The sequence below is a fragment of the Oncorhynchus keta genome, chromosome 14, assembly GCF_023373465.1.
Source record: "Oncorhynchus keta strain PuntledgeMale-10-30-2019 chromosome 14, Oket_V2, whole genome shotgun sequence".
Classification (NCBI taxonomy): Eukaryota; Metazoa; Chordata; class Actinopteri; order Salmoniformes; family Salmonidae; genus Oncorhynchus; species Oncorhynchus keta.
In genome coordinates this window covers 9,709,556-9,725,286 of record NC_068434.1, presented here as the reverse complement: position 1 = coordinate 9,725,286, position 15,731 = coordinate 9,709,556, and the positions used below count along the sequence as shown (strand labels likewise).

The 15,731-nt window shown below is 43.0% G+C and overlaps 1 long non-coding RNA gene across 1 annotated transcript; it reads left to right on the top strand.

The window, feature by feature from the left end:
• Positions 1-827: 827 nt before the first annotated feature.
• Positions 828-5,751, top strand: LOC118372078 (uncharacterized). The gene is made up of 3 exons (XR_004823147.1): positions 828-900; positions 5,236-5,289; positions 5,420-5,751. It is a non-coding gene; the product is annotated as an uncharacterized LOC118372078 (long non-coding RNA).
• Positions 5,752-15,731: the final 9,980 nt, after the last annotated feature.

The window sequence follows — 15,731 nt, the reverse complement described above, 5'->3', positions numbered from 1 at the left end:
TGGCTGGGGACGAAGTCACTATGGGCTGGCTGGGGACGAGGTCATGCATCAGCATGACTCTGTCTCAGTAAATCAGACAGGATGAGATGAGGGGCCACTGCTGCCAGACTAAGGCCTTTAATTGAATATGTACAAAGGACCCCACGTTTATTAATTCAATTCACCCACCGGCGTGGATACTGCGGTGGCGTGTGGATTTGCTGTGGCAGCAGAAGGTCAGGAGGGGTATGAAACGCTCCTGACCCTGTCTCTGATCTTCTCTATGAGCGAATTGGCTGGAGAAGATTTGATACTGCATTACTGGGTCATTGTGATGAAAATGGCCCGATATGTTAAGTAGAGATGATGAAGGGAAGAAATGTAGCGCAGAGAGACTACTATAAGCTTTTACCCTTTAACCTTTAACCTTTAAGATATCGCGCTCTGCTGTAGGTGGGGTAGGGTGAAGTTACTCCTAGACACTGATCTTGGGTCAGTTTTGTATTTCCCCCAGAAATGGTAAGGTTATGATTGGGGGAGGGGAAGCTGACCCCAGAGGAAACTTCACCCTGGCATACTGATGAGGCTTTGTCTGAGGGGTCCCTACTCATCTGTCTGTTAAATATAGCACGCTGAGGTGACTTACCTGACCAGAGTCAGAACAACAAACTAATCCAATGGCCTCCTGTACGATGTCCGTATTGGGACAGCCTCAGTCCTGCTGACACCGAGACAAGTCCTGCTGAGATTGAGGTTGTCCTGATATGGACACCGTACTCATGGAAAGCCCCTCCCCTTTACAATGCTAACACTGCAGATACATGCGGTGTACCAAGCAATGTCATTTCCTGGTTTCCCTCTCTGGATCTCACTTTACAGCTTAATGTGAAATGGAGGGACACTAACAAAGACAGAAACAAGGTAATGGAAACCACCTGCTTTGTGTCAGTGTTGACAATGATCTTGTTTTAGCCGACTGCAGCATTTTCTCTGGGTTCAACGCAGAAGCTGTGCACTGACAGAGTAATCAGAGTCAGAGAGCAGAAAAAGACTAAACGTTTATAGTCTGAAACTCTATTTGTTTTGTGAAACAAATGAAGTTCTTGGCATGTTACATTTGGGGGCACTTGTTTGAGATAATACATTCATTTTGGTGGGAAATTGAACCTGGGGCATTTTGCTAGACAGTATAGCTCTGCGCCCCAAATGGCACCCTACTGCCTATCCACTTTAGACCTGGACCCATACAGCTCTGGTCAACCATAGTGCCCTGCATAGGGAACAGGGTGCTATTTGGGATGCACTTAGGCCTGTTAGTATTCAAAGGACAACAAGAAAAACACTGGAGAAAGAAGAGAGAGGACTGTGTTACGTTCCAGCAGGACTGAGTTACATTCAAACAGGACTATGTTACACTCCATTAGAACTACGTTACATTAAACCCGGACTGCGATACATTCCGTCAGATCTAGGTTACATTCCACCAGGACTGTGTTACATTCCATCAGATCTAGGTTACATTCCACCAGGACTGTTACATTCCATCAGATCTAGGTTACATTCCACCAGGACTGTTACATTCCATCAGATCTAGGTTACATTCCACCAGGACTGTTACATTCCATCAGAACAGTCACATGAAATCAGAACTGTGTTACATTCCACCAGATCTAGGTTACATTCCACCAGATCTAGGTTACATTCCACCAGGACTGTTACATTCCACCTATCTAGGTTACATTCCATCAGAACTGTTACATTCCACCAGATCTAGGTTACATTCCACCAGATCTAGGTTACATTCCACCAGGACTGTGATCTAGGTTACATTCCAGAAATGTGTTACATTCAAAGATAACTGTGTTACATCCCATTAGACCAGTTTTACAATACATAAGGACTGTTCATTTTAAATCAGAACTGTCTTACTTTCCATCAGAACTGCTACATTAAATCAGGACTGTGTTACATTAAATCAGGACTGTGTTACTTTCCATCAGAACTGTTACATTAAATCAGGTCTGTGTTACACTCCATCTGAACTTATACATTATATCAGAACTGTGTTACATTCCATCTAGAGCGCACCTTTCTTTGTTTTTCCTTTATATTGACAATGCTATTGTCCGGTTGAAACTGATTATTTAGACAAAAATCAACCTGAGGATTGATTATAAAAGTCATTTGACATGTTCCTACGAACTTTACTGGTACTATTTGGATTTTTCGTCTGCCTGTTGTGACCGCCTTTGAGCCAATGGATTACTGAACAAAACGCACTAACAAAATGGACATTTTTGGATATAAAGAGCGATTTTATCGAACAAAACAAACATTTATTGTGTAACATGGAGTCTTGTGAGTGCAACCATATGAAGATCATCGAAGGTAAGTGATTAATTTCATCGCTATTTCTGACTTTTGTGACTCCTCTACTTGGCTGGAAAATGTTTGTATGGTTTTGTGCGCTGGGCGCTGTCCTCAGATAATCACATGGTTTTCTTTTGCTGTAAAGCCTTTCTGAATTCTGACACGTTGGCTGGATTAACAAGAAGTTCAACTTTATTTTTATGTATTACACTTGTGATTTTATGAAAGTTAAATATTTATAATACTGTAATTTGAATTTTGCACTTTCCAAATTCTCCGGATGTTGTCGAGCTGTTCCGCTAGCGGCGCGCCCAACCCAAACAGGTTATTAACCTCTTTGGACTAGGGGGCAGTATTTTGACGTCCGGATGAAAAGCGTGCCCAAAGTAAACTGCCTGTTACTCAGGCCCAGAAGCTAGGATAGATTGCATTTCCTAGGGCTTCCATTAGATGTCAATAGTCTTTAGAATGAGTTTCAGGCTTGGTTTTGGAAAAAATTAGCTAGAATTTGTAGTTTTTCTAAGTGGCTCCGATTTTGGCTGTAGTGTTTTTTTATGCGCGTGGATGAGAGCGCGTTCTTTTTTGTTTATCTCCGGTAAAGACAATAATGATTCTCCATCTTGAAATTTTATCGTTTATTTACGTATTATGGTACCGGAGGTTTGATTATAAACGTTGTTTGACTTCTTTGGAGAAGTTTATTGGTAACGTTTGGGATTCATTTTGTATGCATTTTGAAGGAGGGAAACTGGTGGATTATTGACTGAAGCGCGCCAGCTAAACTGAGTTTTTGGGGATATAAAGAAGAAATTTATCGAAGAAAAGGACAATTTTTTATGTATCTGGGACCTTTTGGAGAGCTAAAAGAAGAACAACAAAGGAAAGGCATTTATTACATCGCTATTTCTGACTTTCGTGGCGCACCTGCCTGGTTGAAATATGTTTTGCATGCTTTTATTTGCGGGGCGCTGTCCTCAGATAATCCCATGGTGTGCTATTGCCGTAAAGCCTTTCCCCTCCCCCAATTCTAACCCTAGCCATTAGTTGAGGAAATGCAAAACTGACCCAAGATCAGCATCTAGGGGCAACTTTACCCTACACCGTACCATTAGAGGGGAACTCCTTCAATCCATCTGAAATGCTACAAGCATTTGGACAATTTGGAGACGCAATGGTGTACTATCCTTTACCAGCCATTACTTCTCATTGAATCATGCTGTTTTCAAATGGGAAATGGTCCTGTGGCAGTTTCCAATGACATTCAGCTGTGAGGACAGTAGCTGTCAGGACAGTAGCTGTGAGGACAGTAGCTGTCAGGACAGTAGCTGTCAGGACAGTAGCTGTGAGGACAGTAGCTGTCAGGACAGTAGCTGTGAGGACAGTAGCTGTGAGGACAGTAGCTGTGAGGACAGTAGCTGTGAGGACAGTAGCTGTGAGGACAGTAGCTGTGAGGACAGTAGCTGTGAGGACAGTAGCTGTGAGGACAGTAGCTGTGAGGACAGTAGCTGTGAGGACAGTAGCTGTGAGGACAGTAGCTGTGAGAGTTCTTTGGTCAGTGGGTGATCGTGACTGTACCATACCCAGGGGTCCTTCCCACTGATTCCTGAGAACCAGATAAAAAAGAACTTCCTGGAATCTCAAGTGTCCCTAACCTTTCCAACCAGCCAACCAGCAAATGTAGGCATACTAAATAGCTAACTGGGATATGAAAACTTATGAAGGAACCAGATTGTATAAGAAACAGATTTTGGGACTTAAAATCAAAAGCTTTTACAACTTTTCTAGCTATTATTTCACATATCCGTCTGCACCAGTTTACACAGCTGATAAACATTGAGAGAAATTAAAGTTTCTCAGACGAATGGATAGAGAGAGAGAGAACGAGGACGAGAGGGGAAGGGGTGTGGTGAGAACAGTATGGTGATTTGAGCATTTACATTTAGATGGATGTGCCATTTTGGAGATGAGGAAACACTTTTTGAAAGAATCTCTTTGCAAAGTCATCAAAAATAGAAAAAAAGCTCTTAAATATGTACGGATAAATGAAAGGTTTGAAGGAAGCATGAAGTTTGAAGGACATCACAACAGTGTGAACCTTGAACTTAAACATGCTAGCCCATCTCATTTACTGATATTAATGCAAAATTTGACGATTTCTTCAGTCTTATGTTGAGGCTCTGTGATTTGATTGGACTATCGGGGTACATTGGTTGTCCCCATAGGAGAACCCTTTTTGATTCCAGGTAGAACCCTTTTTGGTTCCGGATACTGCAGAACCCTTTTGGGTTACATGTAGAACTCTCTAATGGAGAGGGCTCTTGCAGCTCCAACCTGAACACTTTCTTTCTCCGATCAGCACTTTGAAAGAGACACCAGACTATTAGTGGCTAGGAAACTGCATTGATAGACTGATCAATATACTGCATCCTCCATCACCATGGAGACAATCTCAGTCAAGTTAAAAAGTGTAATGCAGTAAGGTTGGTTATAACTGCAGTTTTTAGGACACACTACTGTGCTTTTTGAGTGGTTCTGGTTTACAAATGAATTTCAATCAGACAGTCTAATCTTTTACTAATAGTTGACTGAAAGGCCATTTTGATTTTACAATTTCTTATTATCTCAAGAGGTTGACATGCCTGTCTTGTTTCAAGGTGCTAGTATTATTAGTTACCTCTGCCTTTGTAAATCATGTTTCTATATTCTGTATTTCACATTTCAATAAAACACTAAAGCAATAGCTTTGATGTGTCGAGACAATCTACATATTGTTTTATATATATATATATATATATATTTTGCCAATTAATTATTACTATTATTATTCATGTATCAATACAAAATCTTTCTAATGCTGTGTAAAATACTTTTTCATTCTTTTTCCAGGACTTGGACCCATCCCAGAAGCTCAGAGGGGAATTTAGAGGGAAAGAGAGAGATGTATGCATCAAATGATAACAATCTCCTTACAGCAAAAGGCCTTTTTTTGTCACTGTTAATCCCAGGCGGTGTGCGAGGCACCACCGAGCGCTTTGCATACTGATGATCCCATCACATTCCACTTTATCAGTTCTTGTAGGGAGGGCTCGGTCTGGGAGGCGGCTGTGCTGCTATTAGGGATGTGCCTCTGAAACACCTGGTGCTGCCTACCACGATAACTTCAGACGATTCCTTTGTCAACATTAAGGCAAGTGGATCCTCAGATTACGAGAGCAAGCGACGATCGAGGAGGAAAAGAGAAAACGATAAGGACCCTCTTTTACTCTTTCTGGTCTTCCCTGTCACTTTTTTTTATCAGGCGTTGAAGAAAAACGCTAACTTGCTCTCCGAAAAATGAAGTTGTACTGCTTACATATACATTATTTCGGTCGAGGGTGAACCATGAATTACAAATCCTCTGTAAATTGCTTCGAGAGCCATTCATCTTTTCTGTTCTTCCTGAGGCCTTACTGTACGCTTTAGATGTTTAGATGAAGTTGTATTGATGGTGGGTATTTAAAAAAAAAAAAAGTTACCCAACTTCAATGATAGATAGGGCTTTTTGTGTCCCCATTCAGACAAGCTCATGATGAATGGGAGGGTCATTGATTCTGGCATTGGAAACATGACTGCAGGTTTCATACACCGTCTCCATGGGCAGCAGCAGTTTACATGTGGTCAACCCTCATTATTGTTGAGTCACATTTTGAGCAACTTCGACAACAAAGTGACAATGTGTTGGTGATTGTAATCTGTGGGCTCATAGTAGGGCTCTAGAAACAAATCTATGTAGGATATTTAGGTGTATTTATTGTATTATAGTTGTCAATTACAATTGAAATAATGCTCTTTTAAATCCTTTTGTTTTTAAGGTGTCAGAAGTGGCCTAAAGGCCCTCAGTTCTGTGGCAGGGGTAAGGTGTCCATATTAGGACAGCCTCCTAGGGTATGAGTGGGCCAAAACCACTTGCTGTGATTCAAACCAAACAGGATTACTTAGGTAATCCAGGTAATGGGTCGCATTATCCAGATTTCTGACATGCTGGATATGCTCTTTAGGCTTTACAAAAGAAAAGGAGAGAGCGAGAGGGGGAGAGAGAGAGAGAGAGGGGGAGAGAGAGAGTGGAGAGTTATATATCCCCTGAGCGCTAGTAGCCTTTCAGCTTCAGCCTGCTTATTTGATTTTTACGTTATTTAACATTACCCCTTCCAATTTAGTCAAGTAAAAAATGAATTTCTCAGCATATGAAGGTTCACAGTAGCCTACTAAGATGACCCGGTTAAGTGCCACTGACCTGTGACGAAGCAGAGAGCCGGTGCAGCCCACTTAACCATTGATTTTCCAAACATTTCTATGGCCATCACCATTCCATGGGTCATAACTCCATGAGAGGGTGACAGGAAGTGACACTACGACAGCGATAAAGCAGGTCAAATGTTAGATGCCTAAAAAAGGGGCAGATTGATTTCAAAATGGATATCTGTCTATTCAATTCATGAATAGAACCCACAGTAGAGTATAACTTCTTCAATCATTGTGTGGATGTCATTTACCGAATAAATTGTATTAGTGACTTGCATTAGTTTAGTCGGTATGTCCCACAGTGTTTGGGAGATGTTCTGTTCTGTCTACACTGATACAGTAAAGCGGGGATCATCAACTGTACATTCCGATATTTTATTACGTTGATGGACGGAGGGCCGTAACCAGGCCTGGAATTTGGTGATTTTACAGGCAAGGCCATCTGACCTACACAAGTTACCCCATCTGCAGGGGCACCAAGGCCAACTGCTGGGGCACCAAGGCCATCTGCAGGGGCACCAAGGCCATCTGCAGGGGCACATCTGCAGGGGCACCAAGGCCATCTGCAGGGGCACCACCATCTGACCTACACAAGTTACCCAATCTGCAGGGGCACCAAGGCCATCTGCAGGGGCACCAAGGCCATCTGACCTACACAAGTTACTCAATCTGCAGGGGCACCAAGGCCATCTGCAGGGGCACCAAGGCCATCTGCAGGGGCACCAAGGCCATCTGCAGGGGCACCAAGTCCATCTGACCTAAACAAGTTACCCCATCTGCAGGGGCACTGGCCATCTGCAGGGGCACCAAGTTCTGCATGGGCACCAAGGCCATCTGACCTGTTACCCAATCTGCAGGGGCACCAACGCCATTGTCGCATAAACAAGTTACCCAATCTGCAGGGGAACCAAGGCCATCTGCAGGGGCACCAAGGACATTTAGCCTACACAAGTTACCCCATCTGCAGGGGCACCAAGGCCATCTGCTGGGGATTCCATCTGCTGGGGCACCAAGGCCATCTGCTGAGGCACCAAGACCAATAACCAAAATAGTCAATTAAATATTGATTAGAAACCCAAAAAACACGACATATTCTGTTGGGATCCATCATCCCACAACCATCGCAGAGTCTTATTTCTTTCTTGCACAGAAGGAAAAGCTAGCTGGCCCAGACTTTCAATGTAGCAACTGATTGATTGCAGAGGACTACAGGGTCTGGCTACTCTTAGCAAACAAGTAGTGAACCTACACAAGCTACAAGGGATTCCACACTTGCCTACTTTTTATTTTTCTTCCACCCCACCGGACGCTGCTCTGGTCTGGTGGAAGTTTCATTGCCGTGTCTGGTGGCTTTCGATTTGAGATCAGATCCAAAGGTACCTGCGCCTTCATCCTCTGTCTACTTCTCCTGTGGCTTCTACCTTTGTGTTCAGATCCTCAGAGCTCCCACCCTCATCAGACCGTGAGGCTGCCTGAGACTCCGGCCCATTCCTCATCCACGATGGATACTACAGCTGGCTCAGGTCCATAGAGCTATATTCCGAACCACATTCCTGTAAAGTTTAGACAGCATCTCATGTTAAATACTGTTGAAGTTATATGGCTACAGGTTCATCTGCCTCACCTAAAGCCCATTCTGGTGGGAAGCTGCTGTAGACCACCAAGTGCAAAGATACTGTTGAAGTAATATTGCTACAGGTTCATCTGCCTCACCTAAAGCCCATTCTGGTGGGAAGCTGCTGTAGACCACCAAGTGCAAAGATACTGTTGAAGTAATATGGCTACAGGTTCATCTGCCTCACCTAAAGCCCATTCTGGTGGGAAGCTGCTGTAGACCACCAAGTGCAAAGATACTGTTGAAGTAATATTGCTACAGGTTCATCTGCCTCACCTAAAGCCCATTCTTATGAGAAGCTGCTGTAGACCACCAAGTGCAAAGATACTGTTGAAGTAATATGGCTACAGGTTCATCTGCCTCACCTAAAGCCCATTCTGGTGGGAAGCTGCTATAGACCACCAAGTGCTAAGATACTGTTGAAGTAATATTGCTACAGGTTCATCTGCCTCACCTAAAGCCCATTCTGGTGGGAAGCTGCTGTAGACCACCAAGTGCAAAGATACTGTTGAAGTAATATTGCTACAGGTTCATCTGCCTCACCTAAAGCCCATTCTGGTGGGAAGCTGCTATAGACCACCAAGTGCAAAGATACTGTTGAAGTAATATGGCTACAGGTTCATCTGCCTCACCTAAAGCCCATTCTGGTGGGAAGCTGCTATAGACCACCAAGTGCTAAGATACTGTTGAAGTAATATTGCTACAGGTTCATCTGCCTCACCTAAAGCCCATTCTGGTGGGAAGCTGCTATAGACCACCAAGTGCTAAGATACTGTTGAAGTAATATTGCTACAGGTTCATCTGCCTCACCTAAAGCCCATTCTGGTGGGAAGCTGCTATAGACCACCAAGTACTAAGATACTGTTTCAGTAATATGGCTACAGGTTCATCTGCCTCACCTAAAGCCCATTCTGGTGGGAAGCTGCTGTAGACCACTAACAGTACTAAGATACTGTTTCAGTAATATGGCTACAGGTTCATCTGCCTCACCTAAAGCCCATTCTGGTGGGAAGCTGCTGTAGACCACTAACAGTACTAACAGTCAGTATCTGGATAATATGTGTGAAATGCTTGATAATGTATGTGATGTCAACAGAGAGGTATATTTTCTGGGTGATTTCAATATTGACTTCCTTTCATCAAGCTGCACACTCAAGAAAAAGCTTAAACCTGTAACCAGTTTCTGGAACCTGGTTCAGGTTATTAGTCAACCTTCCAGGGTAGTAACAAACAGCACAGGAATGAAATCATCAACATGTATTGATCACATCTTACTAATGCTGCAGACATGTGCTTTAAAGCAGGATCCAAATCCATAGGATGTAGTGATCACAATATAGTATCCATATCTATGATAACCAAAGTTCCAAAGGCTGGGCCTAATATAGTGTAGAAGAGGTCATGGGGCCTAATATAGTGTAGAAGAGGTCATGGGGCCTAATATAGTGTATAAGAGGTCATACAATACGTTTTGTAATGATTCCTATGTTGAAGAATGAAATCATATTTGCTGGTCTGTGGTGTGTAGTGAGGAGCAACCAGACGCTGCACTTGACACATTTATGAAATTGCTTTTTCCAGTTACTAATAAGCATGCACTCGTTAAGAAAATGACTGTAACATTTTAAATCCACTTGGATTGATGAAGAATTGAAAAATGGTATGGTTGAGAGGGATGAGGCAAAAGGTATGGTGTAACGTACTGAAAATTGGGAAATTCTGTCAGTAAACTAAATAAAAGAAGAAGAAACTATACTATGAAACAAAAATAAATTATATAAAGAATGATAGAAAAGGCTTTGGAGCACCTTAAATGAAACTTTGGGGGAAAAGGCAAACTCGGCTCCATTATTCATTGAATCAGATGGCTCATTCATCACAAAACACACTGAAATTACCAACTCATTTAATTACTTTTTCTTTGGCAAGATTTGCAAACTTAGGCATGACATGCCAGCAACAAACATTGAAACCACACTTCCAAGTATATCTAACAAAATTATAAAAGACAAGCATTGCACTTTTGAATTCCGTGAAGTGAGTGTGGAAGAGGTGAATTTTTATGTTGTTGTCTATCAACAATGACAAGGCACTGACAACAGACTTTCAGCACAGTTATTTGGAATGGATGTTCAACAAGCACAGCACTTACACAAGTGATTTGATGATTGGCTTAGAGAAATTTACAATTAAAAGATTGTGTGGGTGTGATGACGACACAACAGTGCTAGGTCTGATCACCGACAAAGATGAGCCAGCCTATAGGGAGGATATCAGAGAACTGGCAGTGTAGTGCCAGGACAACAACCTCTCCCTCAACGTGGACTACAGGAAAAGGCAGGCCGAACAGGCCCCCATTATTAAAACCTAGCGGAACGTTTCGACAAAATCTGGTGAAATTGCAGAGCGTGAAATACAAAAGAAACTATTAGAAATATTTAACTTTCATACAATCACAAGTGCAATACACCAAATTAAAGCTTAACTTCTTGTTAATCCAGCCACCATGTCATATTTAAAAAAGGCTTAACGACGAAAGCAAACCATGCGATTATCTGAGGACGGCACCCCATCATACAAACACATGACAATCATATTTCAACCCGCCAGGCGCGACACAAAACTCATAAATAACTATATAATTCATGACTTACCTTTGAAGATCTTCTTCTGTTGGCACTCCAACATGTCCCATAAACATCACAAATGTTCCTTTTGTTCGATAAATTCCGTCGTTATTTCTCCAAAATGTCCATTTATTTGGCGCGTTTGATTCAGGAAAGACACCGGTTCCAACTAGCCCAACATGACTACAGATTATCTAATAAATTACCTGTAAACTTTGTCCAAACATTTAAAACTACTTTCCTAATCCAACTTTAGGTATTTTAAAATGTAAATAATCAATAAAATTTAAGACGGGATAAACTGTGTTCAATACCGGATCAAATTTAAGTGGAGTGATCTCCAGGTCACGCCCCCCCAAACAAAACAGTCCACTTGGCTAGACACCCAGAAAGGAAAGGGCTACTTCTTCATTTCTCAATTTCTAAAGACTGTTGACATCTAGTGGAAGCCCTAGGAACTGCAACCAGATGCCTCAGAAATCTAGATTCACATAGAAAATCAATTGAAAACACAGTCACCTAAAAAAACAAATTCATGGATGGTTTGTCCTCGGGGTTTCACCTGCCAAATAAGTTCTGTTATAGTCACAGACATAATTTGACTACTGTTCAGTTGTGTGGCCAGGGGCCATAAAGAGGGACTAAGAAATATGACAATTGGCTCAGAACAGAGCAGCACGGCTGGCCCTTAAAAGTAGAGGGGAGCTACCATTAAATATATGTATGTCAATCTCTCATGGCTCAAAGTGGAGGAGAGATTGACTTCATCACCACTTGTTTTTGTAAAAAGTGTTGCCAGGCTGAATGTACCAAGTTGTCTGTTTAAACTTCTACCACACAGCTCGGACACCCATGCGTACCCCACAAGACATGCCCCCAGAGGTTTCTACAAGATCCCCAATTCCAGAACAGACTATGGGAGGCGCACAGTACTACATATCAAAGGCGCACAGTACTACATATCAAACTACATTTAGATGGGGCGGCAGGTAGCCTAGTGGTTAGAGTGTCTCAAATCTCGCCTGGTTCACCAACTACTTCTTAGACAGAGTTCAGTGTGTCAAAACGAAGGGCCTGTTGTCTGGACCTCTGGCAGTCTTTATGGGGGTGCCACAGGGTTCAATTCTTGGGCCGACTCTCTTCTCTGTATACATCAAGGATGTCTCTCTTGCTGCTGGTGAGTCTCTGATCCACCTTGGTGTGTCTCCCAGGTGGCTTGTGGCAAACTTTAAACAACACTTTTTATGGATATCTTTAAGAAATGGCTTTCTTCTTGCCACTCTTCCATAAAGGCCAGATTTGTGCAATATACGACTGATTGTTGTCCTATGGACAGAGTCTCCCACCTCAGCTGTAGATCTCTGCAGTTCATCCAGAGTGATCATGGGCCTCTTGGCTGCATCTCTGATCAGTCTTCTCCTTGTATGAGCTGAAAGTTTAGAGAGACGGCCAGGTCTTGGTAGATTTGCAGTGGTCTGATACTCCTTCCATTTCAATATTATCGCTTGCACAGTGCTCCTTGGGATGTTTAAAGCTTGGGAAATCTTTTTCTATCCAAATCCGGCTTTAAACTTTTTCACAACAGTATCTCGGACCTGCCTGGTGTGTTCCTTGTTCTTCATGATGCTCTCTGCGCTTTTAACGGACCTCTGAGACTATCACAGTGCAGGTGCATTTATACGGAGACTTGATTACACACAGGTGGATTGTATTTATCATCATTAGTCATTTAGGTCAACATTGGATCATTCAGAGATCCTCACTGAACTTCTGGAGAGAGTTTGCTGCACTGAAAGTAAAGGGGCTGAATAATTTTGCACGCCCAATTTTTCAGTTTTTGATTTGTTAAAAAAGTTTGAAATATCCAATAAATGTCGTTCCACTTCATGATTGTGTCCCACTTGTTGTTGATTCTTCACAAAAAAATACAGTTTTATATCTTTATGTTTGAAGCCTGAAATGTGGCAAAAGGTTGCAAAGTTCAAGGGGGCCGAATACTTTCGCAAGGCACTGTACATACCACATCTGTAAATAGCCCATCCAACTACCTCATCCCCATACGGTTATTTATTTATTTATTTTGCTCCTTTGCACCCCAGTATCTCTACTTGCACATTCATCTTCTGCACATCTATCACTCCAGTGTTTAATTGCTAAATTCTAATTATTTCACCATTATGGCCTATTTATTGCCTTACCTCCCTTATCTTACCTCATTTGAACACTCTGTACATACGCTTTTTCTATTGTATTATTGACTGTATGTTTGTTTATTCCATGTGTAACTGTGCTGTTGTTTGTGTCGCACTGCTTTGCTTTATTTTGGCCAGGTCGCAGTTGAAAATGAGAACTTGTTCTCAACTAACCTACCTGTTTCAATAAAGGTTAAATAAAAAAATGTAGTGAAAACATTCAATTGATTGTAAATGAAGGAAATGTCCTAAGAGCTCCGAGACAGGCTTGTGCCGAGGCGCAGATTTGGGGAAGGGTACCAAAAACTGTCTAAAGCGTTGAAGGTTCCCAAGAACACAGTGGCCTCCATCATTCTTAAATGGAAGAAGTTTGGAGCCACCAAGACTGTTCCTAGAGCTGGCCGCTCGGCCAAACTGAGCAATCGGGGAAAAGGGCCTTGGTCAGGGAGGTGACCAAGAACCCGATTGTCACTCTGAAAGAGCTCCAGAGTTTCTATGTGGAGATGGGAGAACCTTCCAGATGGACAACCATCTCTGCAGCACTCCACCAATCAGGCTTTTATGGTAGAGTGGCCAGACGGAAGCCACTCTTCAGTAAAAGGGACATGATAGCCCCCTTGGTGTTTTCCAAAAAGCACCTAAGGACTCTCAGTTAATGAGAAACAAGATTCTCTGGTCTGATGAAACCAAGATTGAACTCTTTGGCCTGAATGCAAAGAGTCACGTCTGGAGGAAACCTGGCACCAGCCCTGAAGCATGGTGGTGGCAACATTATGCTGTGGGGATGTTTTTCAACAGCAGGGATTGGGAAACTGGCCAGGATCAAGGGAAAGAAGAACAGAGCAAAGTACAGAGGGATTATTGATAAAAACCTGCTCCAGAGCGCTGAAGACCTCAGACTGGGGCGAAGGTCCACCTTCCTACAGGACAACGAACCTAAGCACACACCCCAAGAAAAATCCAGGAGTGGCTTCGGGACAAGTCTCTGAATGTCCTTGTGAGGCCCAGCCAGAGCCCTGACTAGAACCCGATGGAGCATCTCTGAAGACACCTGAAAATAGCTGTGCAGCTATGCTCTCCATCCATCCTGACAGAGCTTGAGAGGATCTGAATTGGATGAACTCCCCAAATACAGGTGTGCCAAGCTTGTAGCATCATACCCAAGAAGACTCAAGGCTGAACTCGCTACAGCAAAGTACTGAGTAAAGGGTCTGAACTTATGTAAATGTGAGATTTCAGTTTTTTATTCTTAGTACATTTTCAAAATATTCTAAAAACGTGATTTTGATTCATCATGATGGGGTATTGTCATGTCATTCTGGGGTATTGTGAAGTCATTATGGGGAATTGTGTGTAGATTGATGAGGGGGAAAAACTATGTAGTCCATTTTAGAAGAAGGCTATAATGTAACAAAATGTTGAAAAAGTCAATGGGTCTGAATATTTTCAGAATTCACTGTATATACAGTACCAGAAAAGGTTGGACACACGTACTCATGTATGTTTTTAATTTTTAATATATCGTTACTATTTTCTACATTGCAGAATATTATTGAAGACGTCACAACTATAAAATAACAAATGGAATCTTGTAGTAACCATAAAATTGAAAGAAGTGTTAAACAAATCCAAATATATTTTCTATTTGAGATTCTTCAATGTAGCTTAGCTGCCCCTTTTAGGGCGTCGTTGTTTTGGTTCGCCGGCTGGGATCCGATCCATTGTCCTGGGTGGTGGGCAAAACACAGGATCCGCTTCAGGAGTTGACGTTGACCAGAAGCCGGCTGGGATCCGATCCATTGTCCTGGGTGGTGGGCAAAACACAGGATCCGCTTCGGGAGTTGACGTTGACCAGAAGCCGGCTGGGATCCGATCCATTGTCCTAGGTGGTGGGCAAAACACAGGATCCGCTTCGGGAGTTGACGTTGACCAGAAGCCGGCTGGGATCCAATCCATTGTCCTAGGTGGTGGGCAAAACACAGGATCTGCTTCAGGAGTTGACGTTGACCAGAAGCCGGCTGGGATCCGATCCATTGTCCTGGGTGGTGGGCAAAACACAGGATCCGCTTCGGGAGTTGACGTTGACCAGAAGCCGGCTGGGATCCGATCCATTGTCCTAGGTGGTGGGCAAAACACAGGATCCGCTTCAGGAGTTGACGTTGACCAGAAGCCGGCTGGGATCCGATCCATTGTCCTGGGTGGTGGGCAAAACACAGGATCCGCTTCGGGAGTTGACGTTGACCAGAAGCCGGCTGGGATCCGATCCATTGTCCTGGGCGGTGGGCAAAACATAGGATCCGCTTCGTGAAAGTCGTATTCCTGGTCGTAATGATGGTGAGTTGACGTTGCTCTTATATCCAGTAGTGCCTCCCGACTGTATGTAATAAAAGCTAAGATTACCTGGGGTACCAATCTAAGAAATAACAGGTAAAAAAACTAAATACTGCATAGTTTCCTAGGAACACGAAGCGAGGCTGACATCTCTGTCGGCGCCAGAAGCCCAGGTGGTCTGTATGCAGTGACTGTGAAGATTGTGAAGAAATACCATCTGCATGGGCTCAGGGCAACGGGGTTGCCAGGGGGTTTGGGACCAGGTTATTTTCTGAGAGGATGTTGGCCCTCCCTGTGTAAGCCTCCCATAGAGAAGTGTCTTGCTGATATAAAGTG